The 17,459-nt window shown below is 42.5% G+C and overlaps 1 protein-coding gene and 1 pseudogene across 5 annotated transcripts in view; one reads left to right on the top strand and one right to left on the bottom strand.

The window, feature by feature from the left end:
• The window catches only part of ST7 (suppression of tumorigenicity 7), a 348,571-nt gene that overhangs the window by 147,056 nt on the left and 184,056 nt on the right, over positions 1–17,459 (top strand). The gene's annotated exons all lie outside the window — the stretch shown is intronic.
• Positions 12,497–13,856, bottom strand: LOC150001909 (U1 small nuclear ribonucleoprotein A-like; annotated as a pseudogene).

Below are 17,459 nucleotides of genomic sequence, written 5' to 3' on the forward strand. Positions count from 1 at the left end.
ATGCTAGAAAAGGAAAATAATTCTTATACTTGTCACTGGACAATTAATATGTAGGACAAAATTTTAAATCAAATTTTCAGATTATATTTCTGTTTTGTCCTCTATTCAAAGGGGTGTCCTGTTTGTCATAGATTTGATGAACTGTTAGTCATTTCAGGCTGCCATTTACAAATACACTGTGATGTGCTAAAACAAAACAAAACAAAGAACAACTGCAAGGTGGAAATGTGCTTCTGTTGAATCTGAAGCCAATATAACAGTTTCTCATTGCAACTATATATTAATATTTAATTAAAATTTTTCTCTGACTTATTGTCATGCTTACCCTGACATATTTTGCCACCTCATCTAAACTCTCACATTAGATTAAGTGTGATTTCCGCATTTTTGTACAATCCTCCTATACCCACTCTCACTCCCCAAAAAGTTTTTGGACTCTATAGGAGAGACAGTCAAAAATTACAAGAGTACTTGAGAAGTACCCCCTGGCTGGTTTGGCTCAGTGGATTGAGCGTTGGCCTGCGAGCTAAGTGTCGCTGGTTCGATCTTCCAGTCAGGGCACACCAGAGAAGGAAAACTCTGACTCCAAAAAACCTCCGCTGCCTTGCGGCATACCTCTTCAGGGGAAAGGCTAAGGAGAAGGGAAACTCTGACTCCAAACCTCCGCTGCCTTGCGGCATACCTCCTCAGGGGAAAGGCTAAGGGAGTAAACCCCGACAGAAAATCCGGAGCCGGAGTCCCTAAGGCGGTTTGACGTTGTAGTCAACACCGGCAACTCCTGCGGCGCACCTGAAGCCAAGCTGTATTGACTCTGTCTTTCCCCTTGGATCCTTCAGCTGCGAAGAGAGGGGGGGTCTGCTGCATGGGCAACAGCTGGCCCTCCATATCACCCTGCCCAGGCTCTGTAGCTTCAGCTTCACTGGAGAGGACACTCCAGCGTCATCGCAAGATGTCGACTTAACAGGGGAAGAGACAGTTACCGGTTATAAGCTCATCCAATTGGCGAAGGAAACGAGCACCAGGGGTCTCCTCTGACGGTGGGAGAGGTCATCGCACCTCACTGGACAGCTACCGCCCACCTCAAGCTGGGCAGCCCCCAGCCAATTAGGTGCCGTCTCGCCATGGCTCGCCTGCCCCACTGGGTGCGTGGGGATCAGAGAGGCATCTCTTGAAAAGTGGGCCACAAAACACTCGCACCAGGCAATTCCAAGAAAACAACAAGAAAGAAGCCTCCAGCTCTTCGCCTCGCTAGCTGGAACATCAGGACCATGTGTCCCGGACTTACTGCAGACCTTCTGTGGATCAATGGTGCCAGGAAAACCGCCGTCATCGACAGGGAACTGGCACGACTAAACATCGACATTGCGGCTCTACAGGAGACCCGGTTGGCCGACAACGGAACTATCAGAGAAACCAACTACACCTTCTACTGGCAAGGGAAGTCTCCAGACCAACCAAGACAGCACGGTGTTGGGTTCGCTGTGAAGAACACGCTTGTTAACTCCATAGAGCCACCCACAGGAGGCACAGAGAGATTACTTACCCTCCGATTGTCAACAACTTTCGGCCCAGTCAGCATTCTTAGCGCGTATGCCCCAACCCTCTGCGCCACCACTGAAGAGAAAGAACAGTTCTACCATGCACTGGACGAAGCATTATCCAAGATCCCCAGAAGTAACGCTCTTTATCTCCTTGGAGACTTCAACACAAGAGTAGGAGCCGACCACATGGCCTGGCCCACCTGCCTTGGAAACTTTGGGAGAGGAAAGATCAATGAGAATGGTCAGCGACTGCTTGAGCTTTTGTGTCACCACGGCCTGTGTGTGACAAACACATTCTTCAAGTGCAAAGAGATCCACCAGGTGTCATGGAGGCACCCCCGCTCCCGCCACTGGCACCAGCTTGACCTCATCATCACCAGAAGAATGGATATTGGCAGCACCCTCCTCACCCGCAGCTACCACAGTGCAGACTGCGACACGGACCATGCCCTCGTGGTAAGCAAGGTGCGCATAATGCCGAAGAGGTTGCACCACTCCAAGATGAAGGGTCGCCCACGCATCAACACCAGTTGTGCCAGCAACCCAGTAAAGACCCAGCAATTCATCAACAGGATGGAAGATGCACTTGGCGAGGGAATGGTGGCAGAGGACATTATCGAATCCAATTGGCCACGTCTCCGCGACGCCATATACAACTCCGCCATTATTGCTTATGGGAAGAAAGAGTGGAAGAACGCTGACTGGTACGAGGCTCACTGGGAAGAAATGGAACCCGTGATTGAGGCTAAGAGGAAGGCCCTACTGGCTTACAAGGCCACGCCCACTCCCAGTACACTTCAAGCCCTACGGGCTGCCAGGAGCAAAGTCCAGAAGACCGCCCGCCACTGTGCCAACACCTATTGGCTAAACCTGTGCAGAAGCATCCAGGAAGCCACCGATATAGGCAACGCACGAGGAATGTATGAGGGTATCAAGAAGGCAACAGGCCCAATCCCCTCCAAGATCGCCCCCCTTAAGTCCAAGACAGGTGAGGTCATCACTGACCAGGAACAGCAAATGCGGCGGTGGACCGAGCACTACCTCGAGCTGTACGCAACGAGGAACACCGTAACAGACACTGCTCTTAACGCCATCCCAGACCTACCAGTCATGGAGGAGCTAGACACTCCACCTACTGCGGCAGAGCTCGGCAAAGCCATCGACCGCCTCGCTTGCGGGAAAGCACCAGGAAGCGACGGAATCCCTCCAGAAATCCTAAAGAGCGGGAAACCAGTCCTGCTACAGCCGCTCCACCATCTACTCTGTCTCTGCTGGAAGGAGGGTTACATCCCCCAGGATATGAGATACGCCAACATTATCACCATGTACAAGAACAAAGGAGACCGCAGCGACTGCAACAACTACCGGGGCATCTCTCTCCTCAGCGTCGTCGGCAAAGTATTCGCCTGGTTTGCTCTTGCCCGCCTGCAGACCCTTGCTTCCCGCGTCTACCCAGAGTCCCAGTGTGGCTTCAGAGCTGGCCGATCAACAGTGGACATGATCTTCTCCCTACGCCAGCTGCAGGAGAAGTGTCACGAGCAGCATAAACCACTCTACCTCGCCTTTATCGACCTCACGAAGGCGTTTGATCTGGTCAGTCGAAGCGGACTCTTCAGCTTGCTACGGAAGATTGGCTGTCCACCACATCTGCTTGCTGTGGTCATGTCCTTTCACGACAACATGCACAGCACGGTGTCCTACAACGGCGCAACCTCTGAGGCCTTCCCAGTCAGCAGCGGAGTAAAGCAGGGCTGTGTCCTCGCGCCTACGCTGTTCGGAATCTTCTTCTCCATGCTCCTCCAATACGCCTTTAAGGACTGCAGCGAGGGTGTCTTCATTCACACGAGATCTGATGGCAAGCTCTACAACCTGGCCCGTCTACGAGCCAAGACCAAAGTCAAAGAGGTGCTCATCCGTGAGATGCTCTTCGCCGACGATGCAGCCTTGACATCACACTCCGAAGAGGGACTCCAGCAGCTAGTCACTTGCCTTTCCCACGCATGCAAGGAGTTCGGACTAGCCATCAGCCTGACGAAGACGAACGTTATGGCTCAAGGCACGGGGACTCCCCCATGCATCACCATCGACGGATACACCCTGGAGGTTGTCAACGACTTCACTTACCTCGGGTCCACCATCTCGAGCTCTCTGTCAGTTGACTTGGAGGTCAACCGGAGAATCGCCAGGGCAGCCACAGTTATGGCCAAACTGAACCGGCGAGTGTGGAACAATTCCAGCCTCACTGAGAAAACCAGACTGCGCATCTACCAAGCCTGCGTACTCAGCACTCTCCTCTATGGCAGCGAGACGTGGACCACCTACGCAAGGCACGAAAGGAAACTCAACAGCTTCCACATGAGGTGCCTGCGACGTGTCCTGCATGTCGCCTGGCGGGATAAGGTTCCCAACACAGAGGTGCTGAAGCGAGCCAACATGAGCAGTTTGCATGCAGTTCTTAGTGAGAGACGCCTCAGGTGGCTCGGCCATGTCAAAAGAATGGATGCAGGCCGTATTCCCAAAGACCTCCTCTACGGCGAGCTAGCAGAAGGCCAGAGGATGACAGGGCGCCCAAAACTGCGGTTCAGAGACATCTGCAAAAAGGACATGGCACAATGCTCCATCAATCTCAACACATGGGAAGTTCTAGCAGACGACCGCCTAGCCTGGAGGCTCGCGGTCAGGCAAGGTACGTCACGCGCAGAGGCTGCGCGCAACGAGGAGGCGGTCCAGAAAAGATCGAGGCGGAAGCAGTGTCAACAGCAGCAACAACAGCCATCTGCCTTCACCTGTAACAAGTGCGGCAGGGATTGTCACTCCCGAGTCGGACTGCACAGCCATTCTCGGCGGTGCAGATAGACTCTCAAGAAGCTACGCCATCGTCTCTCGAGACGGACGGCTGCCGATGATAGATGACTTAAACAACAGAAGTTTATTTCACACAGTATTGGAGGCTGGGAATCCTAACATCAAAGTGTGATTTACTTCCCTGGTGATGGCTCACTTCCTGGCTTGGAGACAACTTCCTTTCTGCTATATTCTCACATGGCAGAAACAGAGAAATCTATCTGTTGTCTTGGCCTATAGGTGTACTAATCTGATCATGAAGATTTCACTCTTGGCCTCAACTAAACCTAATTATCTCCTAAAGGTCTATCTCCCAATATTATCTTATTGAGGGTTAAGCCTTCGACATGAGTTTTACACAGGTGGTGAGTAATCTTGCCAACAGGGACCCTATTCTAAACATTTTATTATTATTTATTTATCTTTATTGTATTTTCCCCCATTACCATATAGTCCCCTTATACTCTCCTCTCCCCAGCAGTCACCTCATTGTTGTCCATGTCCACGAGTCCTTTTCCTTTTTGCTCAAACCCTGCACCCCTTAACCTCCCCCCCACCACTAGCTGTCATCCTGCTCTCCATCTGTGAGTCTGTCCTCATTTTCCTTGTTAGTTCAATTTGTTTATTAAATTCCTCATCTGAGTGAAATCATATGGTATTTGTCTTTCTCAGACTGGCTTATTTCACCTAACATAATGTTTTCTAGGTCCATCCATACTGTTACAAAGGGTAAAATTTTCTTCTTTTTTATGGGCAAGTAGTATTCCATTGTGTAAATGTCCCATAATTGTTTTGTCCACTCATGTGTTGCTGGACACTTGGGCTCCTTTCATACCTTGGAGATTATAAATAATGCTGCAATAAACATAGGGGTCTTATGTTCTTTCTGTGGGTTATCTTTTTATTTTGTTGATGATTTCCTTTGTTGTGCAAAAGTATTTTAGTTTGATATAGTTCCATTTGTTTATATATATTTTTTTCTTCCCTTGCTTGGGAGGATATATCCAATAAAATATTGCTACAAGCAATGTCCAAGATTTTGCTGCCTATGTTTTCTTCTAGGATTTTTATGGTTTCAGGCTTGACATTTAAGTTTTTGATCCATTTTGAATTTATTCTTTATTTTTTAAAGTATATTTTATTGATTATGTTGTTACAGTAGTTCCAATTTTTTTCCACTTTGCTCCCCTCTGCCCAGTATCCGCCTTCCCTCCAGCAATCCCACCCCACTGAGTTCATGTCCATGGGTCATGCATGTAAGTTCTTTGACTTCACCCTTTTCTATATTATTCTTAACTTCCCCCTATTTTGTACCAATTGATTATGCTTCTTAGTCCCTGCACCATTCCCCACTTCTCCCCCTCACTTCTCCTAGCTGATGACCCTCCCAATGATCCCCATACTATGATTCTGTTCCTATTCTGGTTTGCTTAGTTAGATTTAGTTTTTATTTTTTAGATTCCATTGTTGATAGTTGTGAGTTTGTTGTAATTTTAGTGTTCATAGTTTTGATCTTCTTTTTCTTAAGTAATCCCCTTTGACATTTCATATAATAATGGCTTGGTGATGCTGAACTCCTTTAGCTTCACCTTGTTTGGGAAGCACTTCATCTGCCCTTCCATTCCAAATGATAGTTTTGCTGGATAGAGTAATCTTGGTTGTAGGTTGCTTTTCATCACATTGAATACTACTTGTCAGTCCCTTCCTGCCTGCAAAGTGTCCTCTGAGAAATCAGCTGATAGTCCTATAGGCACACCCTCGCCCCCCCACCCCCCCACCCCACCCCCACCCCGGTAGGCAACTCTCCGCCTCTCTCTTGCTTCCACCAGGACTCTGTCTTTATCTTTCACCTTTGGCATCTCAGTCATGATGTGTCCTGGTGTGGTCCCTTCTGGGTTCAGCTCGCCCAAGACCCTCCGTGCTTTCCGGGCCTGTATGTCTAACTCCTTCGCAAAATTTGGAAAGTTTTCCTCATTTTTTTCAATTCTTGTTTCCTGATTCTGTACTAGTTGACTGTTTTTTTCTTCCTTATGGTTCAAATCATTGATTTCAACCCAGGTTTCCTTCCCTTCACCATTGGTTTTGTGTGGATTTTCCTTTGTTTCACTTAGCATAGCTTTCACTTCTTCTCTTATGCGTTTGCCGTACTCAAGCATATCTGTCAAGCCTGTGAGCATCTTTATCACCAGTGTTTGGAATTCTGCATTTGTTAGCTTGTCTATCTCCTCATCTGTGAGGTTGACTGTCTCCTCGTTGCTTAGTTCTCCCACTGGAACATTGATCCGTTCCTCCTTTTGGGCCATACTTCTCTGTCTCCTCATTCTGACAGGCTCCTGTGTTTGTTTGCCTTCACATCCCAGGTAGAGCTGTCGCTCCTGTTACATTGTAAGGGGTGGAGCCTTAGGGATTCATCAGTACAGGGCAACCTATTTCACCACGTGTGGTGCTGTATGTGGGGGAAGGTTCCAAGAGGGAACAATGCTGCCTGCCCAGCACTCGCCCCTTTTCCAGGCACCTCTTCCACTTCCACACCAGACTGGCACCCCTCTAGCTGCTGCCTTGGCCATCGTTCCCAGAGTGGGTGGGTCTGTGGACGTTCTAGGACCGTGGGGGCCCTTTAAACAGCGGACTCTGCTGAGATCAGCAGTTTCCGCCTCCACCCCAACCCCCACTGATCTGCATAGTCAAAAGCAATGAGGCTTGATTTTTCCCTGGTGCTGGGACCGTGAGCTGTGCAAGGTCTGGTGAGGAGCTAGGGGTGCTCCCCAGGAGTCCCTCTTCACTTTTTAAAATGTGTGACTGCGCTTTCTGCTGGCCTGCCACTGCCGCTGCCACCGCCACTGGTGCTGCTGCCAGCACACCACATCCTCTCCACCCCTCCTAGCTGTCTGGATGAGTATTTCTTATTTATATCTTTGTTTGTTGGACTTCCATGCAGCTCGGTTTTCTGGAACTTCTGGTTGCTCATAGTTTTGAGGTAGTTGTATTCCTTGTTAGTTGTGGAGGGAGATGCAGCATGTCTGTCTACGCCTCTGTCTTGGCCAGAAGTCTTAAATTTATTCTTGTGTGTGGTGTAAGAAGGTGGTCTAGTTTCATTTTTCTGCACTTATTTGTCCAATTTTCTTTCCCAACACCATTTATTGAATAAACGATCTTTAGCTCATTGTATGTGCTTGTTTCCTGTGTTGAATATTAATGGACTATAAAGGTGTGTGTTTATTTTGTGGCTCTCTGTTCTGTTCCATTGATCTATGTGTCTGTTTTTATGCGAGTACCATGCTGTTTTGATTACTATGACCCTATAGTATAGTTTGACATTAGGTAGCATGATTTCTCCAACTTTGTTCTTCCTCAGAATTGCTGTTGCTATGTAGGGCTTTTTGTGGCTCCATATAATTTTACCAAACATTCTGAGAAAAACTAACACCTCTCCTTCTCAAACTATTTATTAAATACAAGAGGAGGGAAGGCTCGCAAACTTATTTTACGAGGCCAGCATTATCCTAATTCCAAAACCAGATAAATACACTACAAAGAAAGAAAATTATATCACTTATGATGAACATAAATGCTAAAATTCTCAACAAAATATTAGCAAACCGAATACCGCAATGCATCAAAAAGATCATACACCATGATCAAGTGGGATTTATTCCAGGAATTCAAGGTTGGTACAGCATTTGCAAGTCAATAAATGTGATTCACCACATAAACAAAGTGAAGGATAAAAACCACCTGGTCATATTAATAGATGCAGAAAAGCTTTTGATGAAATCTAACACCCATTTATGGTAAGAACTCTCAGCAAAGTGGGAATAGAGGGAACATACTTAAAGATAGTAAAGGCCATATATGACAAACCCAATGTCAGCATCGTACTCAAGGGGCAAAAACTACAAGCGTTCCCCTTAAGATCAGGAATAAGACAGGGATGTTTGCTTTCACCTTTCTTATTCGTCATAGTCCTAGAAGTCCTAGCCACATCAGTCAGACAAGAAGAAGAAATAAAAGGCATCCAAATTGGAAAGGAAGAAGTAAAATTGTCTTTATTTGTAGATGACATGATGCTGTTCATAGGGTTCGCCAAAGATTCCACCAAGAAACTACTAGAACTGGTCAATGAATTCAGCAAAGTAGCAGGATACAAAATTAATATCCAGAAATCAGTTGCATTTTTATATGCCAATAATGAACTATCAGAAAGAGAAATTAAAACAATCCTATTCACAAGTGCTTCAAAAAGAATAAATAACTAGGAATAAACCTAAGAATGTAAAAGACCTATACTTGGAAGATTATAAAACACTGAAGAAATAAACTGAAGATACAAATAAGTGGAAACACATACCGTGTTCATGGATAGGAAGAATTAACATCATTAAAATGTCCATACTACCCAATGCAATATATAGATTCAATGTGATTCCTATCAGGATTCCAATGACATATTTCACAGAACAAGAATAAATAATCTTATTCTAGACTTTTAAAATCTCCAAGTAGAGAGTTCATTCTAGTGCCACATATGCTGTCATGTAGGTCAGAAACGGTATTGGTTAGTTAAAGATGATAGCTTATTAATCTTTTGGTCATTGTGATATGAAATTCAATCACACTTTTACAGTATTCTATGGAATTTATTTCATTGAGTTAACCTATTAAAATAGCAGTTCAGTTCATGTATTTTAATTATTTTCTTTTCCTTTTCTAGGACATTAACATATTTTATATGTGTTAAATTTTCTAGTATACAATACATTTGTGAAAGCACCTCAAAATGTATAATCACATTAGTTCTTCAAAGATAAATTTAATTTAGGTTCTTATTAGGAAAAATGTTAATGTTTATGTACTTTGTGTATCAAACATTGGATAAACTTCAGAACGAGAGACAAAAGCAGAAATGGTTTCTCCTGAGCTTGGCCAGCACTTCTTGTGACCAACATATTATGTTCTGTGCTAAAAATAACGGGTTAGATCTGTCACTTCAGTTAGAATTATTGTCAGGTAGAGTGGAGCACCAAAAGGAAACTTTCCTTTAGTTTTTTAGTGTTCAAGAGGAAGAAAGAGAAAATTAAGAAATCTTTCAGTTTTGACTTGTGCTGAGACTCTTAATCTATATCGAATGATACTTCAAAGTACTGATTTTTAGGCAGACTGTAATAGGTGCATAATCCTGTACATGGAAAAAAAATCACAATGAAAATAAAAATAAGTAGAATCTTAAGTGTTTGCTTTTTTTTGTTTGCTCTTGGGCTATTGTTTTTTTTAATGTCATTCAGTTCTGTTTTGTGATCCTAGGCAGAATTAAATTAGAAAGAAAATCTGGGTGATAGATTATTTCTATAATATTCTGATGATTTTACATAAATAATAAAATGCAGTTCCAATTCTTCCCTTTTTTTTTTTTTTTTTTGCTTTAAGTCCCGCACAAAAATAAAAGGTTTTCAGATGGTAAAGTTTTGTTTTCATTCACTGCATTTCCTTCACTGAAGAGATTTCCTTCACTGAACAGGCTGTGGAGAAAGATTTTTATGTCTCTGTTTGCATAAAATAATTTCATATGCTGATTTCTTGGTGTCTGTCATCTTTTTACCATTTTATATAGAAGCATAATTTATTTGTTTCTTTAAAGGAAGCAGGATTTTGAAAACCACACAGTAACTCAGAAAATATCTGTGGTATTTATCCTCCAGTGTCTCATTTCTTTCTACCCAGGGGACATAATTTACATATATAATCTTTATCACTGTCTTTGTATAATATTTGAAGTACAGTAATTTTCAGAACATTAAATCCTATTCAGGAAAATAATTTAATTTCCTTATATTTACTCAATAATTAACATAGCTATAACAACATAATATGGCATTTAAAGATTTTTTTGATTTGCTACCTTTGAATTTTTAATGTGCTATTTTATTAAGCCATAAAACAAAATTTTTTTCTGTTGAAGACAAAAATTTATGCGACAGTATACATGGGAAAGGTTTTTTTTTTAAACATTTTTCATTATCTGACTCAATTTACTAGTAAATAAACACATAGTCCTTTGATTTTCTCTAAGTTGTTGCTTTCTTAGAAATTTTTAAGAAGTATGATGTAATAGAAAAAGTCAGCAAAAAATTAATGAAATATCAAGGTAACTAAAAAACTACTTTTCTATATGGGCTGCTGTCAGGAGCTTCCAGAAAAGTCTCAGAATTTGCTTTTTTCACAACCATTTAACTTCAGAAAAGTCCCAAGTGTACCCTTACTACAAATATGTTTCAGAAAAGGTGGTGACTCTAATGTGTACAGAGGTATCATCACCTTCATCAGGAATACCAAAGTGTTGGTTTTTTCACGCGGAATTTGTGTATAATTTATAAATCTCAGAAGTTTAAACATATAAAAAAGATAAATTTGTCATGAACTTTGCCAGAATATCTCCTAAAATCAACCCTCATGCTCCCTTCATACACTTATTTTATAGCAAAATGTTCACTGCTTTTCTGCAGATTGTATTCCCTGGTCTGGGCTTCTTCAGTGAAAAACTTTCTTTAAATAACACTTGATCCCAGAGATAGGCCTCTGGAAGAGGACTTTTATCTGCAATAACTGTACAGGTTTCCCAGCAAGTAAGTGCCATGGAACAGAAGTAGATAGATCCCTACTGTGTTCTGTATAGGCTGGAGTATATTTAAGAACCTTATTATATGTTCATTAAAACAAAACAACCAAAAAGCAAATTGTTCCTTAATATTAATCATGATCTGTATTTTGTATTTGTTCTGGGTATATCTCTTAAATTGACTGGCCGTTATAGAGCACTCTGCCTGATACTCTGCAGACACTTTCACATAGTCAGTTGTCTTCGAGTATCCTGTGAGGTTGGGTGCTCTTATTCTAATTATACTGATAAGGAACAGGCTCAAGGAGAATGTATGTGCCAAGATTCTGTAGTTGGTTGGGAGTAGAATCAGGAATTTGAGGGCTTTTTGATTCAAGTCTGGTACGGTACATTTTCTTCTACAGCATGTTCACTTGTCCTTTTATGTTCTATGCAGTGCAGGCTGGGTATGTAAAACAGAAAGGAAGGGATTCTGCCATTATTCCTTGTTTTCATTTTTGTATCTCAGCCCAGAATCACCACTTGGGATCTCTACCAAAGTATAATCCAAGTCACCATTATCTTTCCTCTGGAACACAGCAGTAGCCTTCTGACTGCATGTTCTTCCCACTTTGAAATATTATTTGGATCATATCCTTCTTTAAAAGCCTTCAGTGATTTTTCCATTGTACTTAGAGTAAAATTTGAAATACTTATTTTGGTCTACAAAACCCAGCACATTATTTCTCTTGCTTATCTTTCCCTCACTTATTTAGTGTCCCCTGACCTTACATAGTTCCTGGAATGCCTCATACCCTTGATTGCCTCAAGACCTTTGTACTTGCACTTTTCTTTGTCTGCAGTTCTTTAAGAATTTTTCTGACAATGTTCAACTGATCCATCTTTTAGGTTTCAGCCTCACTGTTATTTCTTGAAGAGATACCTTCCAATCTAAGCTCTCCTGTTTTGTTTATATTCTTTCTCTCTCCCGGCATTTATAATTTGCCTTTATATTCACTTAATAATAATAACTAACAATTAGGGTGCCCTTCCAATATGCCAGTCACTGAGTATGACCTTTAACTGTTTATAGATGAGGAAGAAGATACTTCCCCAGATAACAACAGTAAATCGTGAGCCAGGATTTAAACCCAGGCTTCCTGTATAAGACTATAAACTCTGGGAGGGCAGGAACCATGTCTATGTATTGTTTTATTCCCAGTGCCTGGCATATATATGGTAAGCCCTCAAGAAATATATACTGAACAAATTACATTTAAAAAAAAAATAAAATCAAACATCCAAAAAACAAAAACAAACAAAAACAAACCCTTTAATTCCAGCCTACCTATGCCAAGTGAAATGTCTGGAGACACTATTTGGGTACAGTGCCATGTAACTATTCATTTACATATGAGGCTCCAAGAAGGCCTCTGAGGGGGACTTAACCTTCCAGGAGCTGAGCCAATGGAAGGCCCCTAAAGGGGTAGGGGCAGGCACAGGGAAAAAGGCACTACTTCTAGGCAAAGGAGATCTTCATGGAGTTGTTCTTGGTGATCTTGACGCCCTTTGGGCATCATGGGCTGCCCCTGCCTGCATCTCATTGTTAAGTTCCATGGAGGCGATGTTGTGCCACTTTGGAACCAGCCGGACCTCCTTGAAGCCAGTGTAAGGGGCAGAGAAACTGGTGACTCTCAAACCAGTAGAAAATAATTAGCAGCGAAGGACAAATGTAATCTTGAATTAGGGGGTCTCCGAGCCTGAGTAAACAGTATTAGCACACTTACAAGTCAGGAAGGGCCATTCCACGGCTCAACATAAATGCCTCTGAGATCAAAGGGGAAGATATTCATCACCAAACAGGGAAATGGGAAAATGTAGCTAGACAGCCCAGCAAACAAGTTAGAGAAACTTAAAAGGAGAGCTGGAGACAGACCAATAACCAGATTACCCTTAGTTAATTACTACCCTCAATTAATTTAGTTAATCACTCCAGAGAATCCAGCATGGAAAAACGGAGGAGGAGGAGGGGAGGAGAGAAGTGGGGGTTTACTCGTGTTAGGATAAAACTAGTAAGCTCTGTTTGATGGTGCATACCTTTGATTTGGCTGTCCCTGGAGCTGCAGATCTGTGAATAAACAACTGCCTCGGTTACTGCTGAAGTCCTGTGTCCTGGTGTTTTTATTGTGAGCGTATCTCACACCAGGAACTAGTTTAAAAGCACGGACAGCATGAACTCATTGGTTTCCCCTGGCAGGTTGTAGGAACAAGATATGATTTACTGGGTTTTCTGAAGGAGGCTGGGCAGGTGGCATCTGGCCTGGCATGAGCTGCTATAGGGGTATGGTCCCTGATGGGATGTGGCCGGTACGAGGCCTGGAGGTGGGATCATGCCAGGGGGCGGCATGTAGGGAGGCTGACTCTGCACATGATGCATGATGCAGCGTGCCTGTGACATTGGCATGCCTGGACAGGCCCCGGGGCTGCCTCCTACTATGAAGGTAAGTGCCCTGCCATGCGTTTCCTTCTTGACAGCTTGACCCTCTTGGCTCTTGGGCTTCCTCTTCCACTATGGTCTCACTCCACGAAGTTGCCCTTCATCTTGGCAATGATATCCCAAGTCAGTCTTGGTGTACTGGATGCGCATGCGCTTGTTGTAGAAGGAAACCCTGTGTGGAGCACAGGGCATTGGTGGCACTGCTGACCTGGAAGATGACAAAAGCCTGGCCCCTTGTCTTCAGGCTCCATGACACCAGGATATCCAGGATCTGGCTAAACTGGAGGAGATGGCATACAGGGACTTCTTGAGCTAATCCTTCTTGATCTTCTCATTGAGTTGTTGATACAGTGTGTTTGGGGCAGGTTTGAGGAACTCCCATGGAGAGTGGTGCCAAGTAGGGCAACAGAGCCATTGCTCTGGCAAGTGGCTTCTGCTAGGTTTCTGGGTCAAATGACTTTTTTTTATATATAATAACAGCTTTACTGAAATATAATTCATATACAGTAAAACTTGCCCTGTTGAAGTATACAATTCCGTGGGTTTTAGAGCTGTGCAATTGTCATCACTATCTAATTTTAGAGCATTTGCATCACCCCAAAAGAAACTCACCCATTAGAAGGCATGTCCCATTACCCGCCCCCCTCTCCTCACACACACATCCATTGGAAAGCACCAATCTACTTTCTGTCTCTGGATTTCCTTATTCTGGAAATTTCATATAAATGGAATCATACAACATAATGACCTTTTGTGAGACTGACTTCTTCAGTTTTGCACAATGTTTTCAAGGTCCATCAGTGTTAGGGCATGTATCAGTGCTTCATTCCTCTCTATTGTTGAATGTAATTCTGTTGTATGGCTATACCACATTTTATTATCCATTCATCATTTGATGATGATTTGGGTAGTTTCTTTTTCCTGGCCTTATGAATACTGCCATGAACATTTGTATACAAGTTTTTGTGAAGACATGTTTTTTTCAATTCTCATGGAAATCTTGTGGTAACTCTATGTTTAACATTTTTAAGAAATGTCAAACTGTTTTCCAGACTGGCACAATGACTAAAACCTGTCAAAGAAAACCAGAGCTGGATGGTAGAGCAGTAAATACAAATTTTGTTCAGGACAATTGCAACAGGGAGAAGGAGACCTCAATATAGAACTAGGCTCAATTCAGATACAAGAAAAAGTGGGGATATATAGCCAAGAAGCAGGGTAGGAGTTGGGGGGCGAGGAATCAGTAGATGGAAAACTACTAAGAGGGTTAGGCAATTTCTTGCTAAACTTACCTAACAGGATTCTTGCTGAAGGAAGACTAGGATGATCAGCTATCACTTGGTCAGATATTGAGGGTAATAAAATAGTTGGGGGATTCTGGCTGAACCTACTTAATAAGATTCTTGATAAAACTGGGTGATGCAAAGGCAGACAGGCAAGTCTAAAAGTCAAGGCCCAGTTGGAAAGGGGATTCAGAAGATCCCGATTAAAGCCTAGTCAAAGAGAGACTCTGTCAGACCCATAACAGGTAATTCAGGAATTACTTTCCAGTGTTTTTCCTCAACTGTATTAGAAAGGAGGTTCCAATAAATTCTTTTACATTCCCTTAAATTCTACACAGTGACATTTCATTCAGCATCCAACAGATATTTATTGACACAGTGTTGGGTTATGGACTATTTTCTGGAAGCCTCTGCAGCTTTTTTATTTTCAATTTCATGCTTACAAATTAGTATTTTTTTGTTTGTTTTTAGGTCTGTTAAAAAAAATTTAGCAAATCTGATGTTTAGGCCTCTTTGGTATTCTCATTATACACTGTAAAGAGTGAAAGGCAATATCATATATTTTTGTGAGGCTCGTAGTTTAGGACACTTGTCTCATTTGAGTAAATTACTATTCTTGCCATAAATGTACATTTTAAGCTTAATGAATTTTTCTTTTATTCCTTTTTCACTATTCTTCTCTTGAATAAAAATAATTTTCTTTCTGTGCTTCAGGGTGGTGGTAGCTCTGATCCGGTACTAACTTGTTTTGAAACTGGAAAAGCTGGTGTTCATGCTGCCTGTCATCTACCAGACCCAATAAGCAGAGACAGGGATTGAATCTTTATGGGTGCTTTATTCAGATGGTCGGTAATCTGAGAAGACAATGGGTTTGTACCCTAATAGACTATTTTAAATTCCATCATAAATGGGCCCTTTTTATAAAGAGAAGAAAAGTGTAAGGGGTTTGTGATTCAGGGAAAAGGTTAATTAGATAAAGCTGCAGCTTTTTTTCATCTGTGTCCTGGGTGGAATCTCACCCTGGGGTGTAATGGCTCAGATAACATCTTGGTTGCTTGCAATCCTCCTGAGGCACAAACATGGAACTGCTTATGGCTTCCTGGAGTCAAGGTGGGTCATACTGTGAGAAACGCTCAGAATAAAATACTGGGACACAGAACTTGAGTGAAATCAAGGTGCATGCCGAAAAGATGGAGCTGGCTGTTTTTATCCTAATGCGAGTAAAAGTCCCCCCCCACTTCCCCTCTCCCCCTCTTTCTCCTCCATTTTTCCATGCTGGATACTCCAGAGTTACAATCTAACATGATTCACTAAATTAACTGAGGGTGAAAATTAACTCAGGGTGATCTGGTTATAGGTCTGTCTCCAGCTCTTCTTTGAAATTTCTCTATCTTGTTTGCTGGGCTGTCTAGCTACATTTTCCCATTTCCCAGAGTTTGGTGATGACTATCTCCCCCCGCCCCCCCTTCAATCTCAGATAGCCTTTGTCCTCAGAAGCATTTGTGCTGAGCTGGGGAATGCCCCTTCTGGCTCAGAGACCCTCTAATTACATTTGCCCTTTGCTGCTAATTATTTTCTACTGGTTTGGGAGTCACCAGTTTCCTTGCCCCTTACACATACATTGATTACTAAGCTTATTAGCTGTTACCTGAAACTAGAATTTTCCAACATTTGAGTCCCCCATCAGTTTTATTGCTATTATGACTTTATCCCACTTACTGAAACATTGTTAGGTTGTTTATAAATTAATAGCAACTGCTAAGGATGATTTTAACTTTCTCACAAACTATTCAATCCTATGTTTTTTTCTACTTTACTCCTACCTATTTGCAGTATGTCATGTATTTTCAATTAATGCAAATTCAAATTTATTTTGAGACTTTAGTAATGCTCCTGAAAATAATTGGCTGTCTTAGGAATCCAGAGTTGTCAATTAGTAAAAGGAAGGCCTCCTCTGAATGACTAAAGTAGAGCTTCCTAACTTTCACTAAGGTTAGCTGCAGCTTCTTTTGTGCAGAGAGTAACTAATGTGTGCCAGCTCTCTTTGTAATGATTATACTTGTTTGGGTTATATTAATACTCATGGCGCATGCCTCTCACCTATGTGGCACTCATTCTGTTTCTTTGACTAATGTACCATTTGCCTTCCATTTTGGGATGGGGAACCGTGATTTTAGGGGATATAAAACTAGGGGAAGAATGAATACTCAGAACCCAGTGCCAGAATTAACATACTGATGCAGATTCTGAGAAGAGATCTTTTGAGACAGGTTAAAAGAAAACACCAAGTGGAATTGCAGTCAGGCTTGCCCTGGCACGTGATGCTAATGAAAGAGGTACTTCGCTTCACTGTGCTGCATTTTGTACTTGGGTTGCTGCCAGCTGCTTAGGCACAGCTGAAGTAAATGCAAGAAAATTATCACAGTAGTCCCTCTATATCGCGATTTGCTTATCACGGCTGTGTCACTGTATCATGGGATTTTTAAAAATATATTTAATTATTTATCGCGGATTTTTCGCTGTATCGCAGGATTTTGCGGTACTGTATATATATGTTGTTAAAGTTACGTAGGATTAAGAGTGTAGAATATGTTTAAGAACATAAGTAGTGTTTATAAAAGTGTGGAAAAGGTTAATACGGAAGTGGGAAAGGTTAATAAGGGAGTGGGAACGGTTTAAAAGTGTGTGGGAAGGGTTTATAA

Source organism: Furipterus horrens, unplaced genomic scaffold, assembly GCF_987537825.1.
Source record: "Furipterus horrens unplaced genomic scaffold, mFurHor1.1.pri manual_scaffold_9, whole genome shotgun sequence".
Classification (NCBI taxonomy): Eukaryota; Metazoa; Chordata; class Mammalia; order Chiroptera; family Furipteridae; genus Furipterus; species Furipterus horrens.